Source organism: Mobula birostris, unplaced genomic scaffold (genome assembly GCF_030028105.1).
Source record: "Mobula birostris isolate sMobBir1 unplaced genomic scaffold, sMobBir1.hap1 scaffold_1106, whole genome shotgun sequence".
In the NCBI taxonomy this organism is placed as follows: Eukaryota; Metazoa; Chordata; class Chondrichthyes; order Myliobatiformes; family Myliobatidae; genus Mobula; species Mobula birostris.
In genome coordinates, this window is record NW_027274147.1 from 68,940 (window position 1) to 73,357 (window position 4,418).

The window sequence follows — 4,418 nt, forward strand, 5'->3', positions numbered from 1 at the left end:
CGCTGATGTCTGTGGCCCTTTTGATTGTCCCTGCCCTGTCTCCCAGAGAGAACTAGCACCCCAGCAATAGGGAATTACGGGTGGCTCCTGTGTGATGCACAAAGTGTTTGGAGTTTGTTTCGATGTGTGTGTGTGTGTGCCCGTGCCCACACTGAAACAGGCCCTTTGGCCCAACTTATCCATGCTGATCAAAGTGACTTGCTGAGCTGGTCTCATTTGCCTGTACTTGACCCATATCCCTTCAAATCTTTCCTATCCACTTATGTATTCTTAAAAAAACATTGGAATTGCATCAACTTCTGGCAATTTGTTCCACATCCCCACCTGTGTGTGGGTGTGTATGTGTGCTTGTATCTTTGTTCCTGTGTGTCTGCCTCTGCATCTCTCACTGTATGTGTGTCCGTATGAATTTCTGTATTCGTGTGTGTGTGTGTGTGTGTACTTACGTAACCCCATCGCCCCTACTGGGACATATGCCGCCGATAGTAGTTCGCCCGAGTCTTCTGCACTGGACCAGTATTTCAAGTTGTCTCCGGGTGTAGCCCATCTCGAAGGTCCCTCTTCTCCTCGGGTTGAGGTCTTTGGAGCTTATGTAGCCGTCTCTGTAGTTCTGGGTTTTTACTGGATGGATTTGCTAGCGCCATGCCCAGCCCTCCTCCTTTGGCAGCGGGGTTAGGGAGCGTCCACGGTGTTTGTGTGTGTTTCTATATTTGTCGATGTATTTGTGTGTCTCTGTATGTACGTCCATCTCTCACTATGTGTCCATGTGTGTGTGTGTGTGTGTGTGCTTAAGTGTCTCTGTGTGTATATGTGTGTATCTCTCACTGTGTATCTGAGTAGGTCTGTGTGTGTGTGTGTGTGTGTGTGTGTATCGCTCCCCTGCACACCCAAAGGGTGTGTATTGGAAAACCCAGGCTCCCAAAGCCCCAGGTGCGTGTAGCTGTAACCACAGCAGCCGCGGTAGCTAGAGCAGGAATGAAAGAGCTTGGATCTTGAGTTGCTCAGTATTAGCGAGGAAGTTGGAGGGTTTGCAGGACCCAGGGGAGTCCGGTCGAGGCAGGGAGCTGGGGGGGGGGGGGCGGGGGCGGGGGTGGTGGAGCAGTACACTAGGTGGCAGGCTGTCCCCACACTGGAACCACTGCGCAGGAAGCCGTCTGGGCCATCCCCGCAACTTGTATATACCAGCCAACCCATTGCCCCCACCACCCACCTCCCCAACCCAGCATCCAGTCCACTCGAGATCTGGGCTGTCGTTCCCAGAGGAGGGGCAGCATGGTGGAAGAGAGGTCTCATCAGTAAAGCAGCACCCTGCCCCAACTCCCTTGGATTCAGTTCCTTCCTAAGCAGCCCGGGTTCTCGCTCCCCATTATTGCTCAGTGACCTTGGGATGAGAGAAGGGGCAATCAGCCAGTGTTCTTGTTCCTTGTCACTGCCCAGTGACTCTGGGGTCAGAGAGGAGGGAACCAGCCAGGGTTCCTGTTCCCCGTCCCTGCCCAGTGACCCTGGGGTTAGAGGGGGAGGAGGAAATCAGGGTTCCTGTTCCCCGTCCCTGCCCAGTGACCCCAGGATCAGAGATAGAGAGGGAGGGAATCAGACAGGATTCCTGTTCCCCATCACTGCCCAGTGACCCTGGGGTTAGAGGGGGAGGAGGGAATCAGGGTTTCTGTTCCCTGTCCCTGCCCAGTGACCCCAGGGCTAAAGAGAGAGGGAATCAGCCAGGGTTCCTGCTCCCCATCACTGCTCAGTGACCACCCCCCCCCCACCCCAGGGTCAGAGAGAGGGAGAGAGAGAGGAGGGAATCAGCCAAGGTTCCTGTTCCCCATTATTGCCCAGTGGTCCCTGCCCCTGACCCATGTGTTCTCCCACTTCAGACTGCAGTGTTCGATAAAACAGTGGGATTTGGTCAATCACTGCTGATTTGTAGGCGTACTAGACGCTTTTGTGTTTATTTACATGGTTTTGCTGTTACAAAGATCTTTTTTTAAATTTCTGAATCAATTATATACAACAGGTAAAATAAAAAAAAATCTCCCCTGCAGTATGAACCCTACCAGCTATGTACACAGAAAGATTAAACATTAAAAAAAAACGTGTGTGCGCCAGAGAGAATGTTTGGGGTGGGGAGGAAGGGGGGCGTTAATGCACATGAGCGACCATGCCTGGGGTGGCTGGGATCTTCGCAAGGTCCAAAGACCCTTGTTCCCAGCTAGACCCCGAAACCATCCACTGGCTACCTCACCCTGAGGCTTCGTCACCCGGGTAGGAACCCTAAGTGAGGTAGGCTGTGCCCGTCCTGAAACAGTTCACTGTTAGCAATCCCCAGAGGCTCGACAACCCTCGAATGTATCTCCTCCATAATGGGCCTTCTCCCTCCCGTCCTGTTCTTTCCTCTTCTCTCCTCCGCCCCATCCTCTTCAACCCCCGGGCTATAGGGCACATCCATGTTGATGGGGAAGGAAGGATTTTGACCTCTGAGGGATTTGCCAGCTTAAAGACTATGACTGGGGTTGGGGGCCACAAGGTGGGGAATCTGGCTGTTTCACAGCTGGGGTAAGGTTACAGGGCGAGCCTTTCGAGCTGTCCATGCCTACAAAGCAGTCTGTCACGTCTCATGGACTGAGAGTTGTCTCATCCTGGTACCACACCAATCTTTTTGGAACCAATGTTTTGGCTGTGGGCACACTCTCCCAGCCCGGAGGGCCTGGGCTCTCCATCAGATCAAAGCAAGGTTTCCCAAATCCCAGGAAACGGGAAGCTGGAACCTGGAGTGAAAAAAAAAACAAAATTCTGGAGGATCTCAATGGGTCAGGAGTGAGGGCCTCCAGCTGGAATGCCAACTGTTCCTTTCCCTCTACAAATGCTGCTTGGCTCAACGAGTTTCTCCACCAGATTTTTTTTTGTGTGTGTGTGTTCAACTGAGTTGCAGCCTTGCCTGTTAACAGTTCAGCAGACCGGGAGTCACATCTGTGTATATGCATGTGACCATATGTGTGTACCTGCCTCTGATAGCTCGTCCAAACCACTGGTGTCTGGGCTGTGTGATGTACATGTGCTCATGACCTGTCTGTGTGTACAAACTTTCTAGTAGTTATGCTCCCATTGAGACTGTGTGTGGGCTGTGTATTGCCTGTCGATATGTGTGTCCATGTATGTATGTGATACTGTTTCTATGTATGCTTGTGTGTTACTGCATGTGTGTGACTCTATACGCGTGTCTGTCTGGTTCACTGTGTCTGTCAGTTCTGCTGAAGTGTCTCGGCCTGAAACATCGATAGTACTATTTCCCAAAGATGCTGCCTGGCCTGCTGAGTTCCTCCAGCATTTTGTGTGTGTTGCTTGGATTTCCAGCATCTGCAGATTTTCTCTTGTTTGTGTCTGTCAGTGCCTGTGTGTGTGTGTGTGTGTGTGTGTGTGTGTGTGTGTCTGTTAATGCCTGTGTGTGTGTCTGTCTGTGTGTGTGTGTGTGTCTGTGTGTGTGTGTCTGTCTGTGTGTGTGTGTGTGTGTGTGTCTGTCTGTGTGTGTGTGTCTGTCTGTGTGTGTGTGTGTCTGTCTGTGTGTGTGTGTCTGTGTGTGTGTGTCTGTGTGTGTGTGTGTCTGTGTGTGTGTGTGTGTGTGTGTGTGTGTGTGTGTGTCTGTGTGTGTGTGTGTGTGTGTGTCTGTCTGTGTGTGTGTGTGTGTCTGTGTGTGTGTGTCTGTGTGTGTGTGTGTGTGTGTGTGTCTGTCTGTGTGTGTGTGTCTGTCTGTGTGTGTGTGTGTGTGTGTCTGTCTGTGTGTGTGTGTCTGTCTGTGTGTGTGTGTGTCTGTCTGTGTGTGTGTGTCTGTGTGTGTGTGTCTGTGTGTGTGTCTGTCTGTGTGTGTGTCTGTGTGTGTGTGTGTCTGTGTGTGTGTGTGTGTGTGTCTGTGTCTGTCTGTGTGTGTGTGTGTGTGTGGGGATGTTTTACCAGCAGCAGTGGACAGGTTTTCCCTCGAGCCCCCTGCTCCCTGTTCTGCCCTACTTGAGCCACCAAGCCATCACTCACCCCCCCTGAACCTCTCTCATTGCCCCCGGCTGACATCAGACCCTTTCAGCTGGCTGGGCACAGCCTCCTGTTGCTGGGTCACTGCTTCCTGTTGGACCCACTTCCCTGACCAGCAGCTCGAAGGTGATTTCAGGGTGAACCAGGGCAGTAAACTCAGAGCCTGTAGAGGGAATGGAGGTGGGGATGGTGTTTTGGGAGATGACTGTGGACCCTACCCCGGAAAAGGGGCAAGGAAGGGGTCTGCAGGCGGACACACGTTACATTCTATCTACAGACAGCACAACCACCGAACACAGACACCACGGTGTACAACACGCCACACACACCCACACACACATCCACACGCCCACACACACACACGCACACACATGTTGGTTGGAAGCCCCTCTCGCCAACCA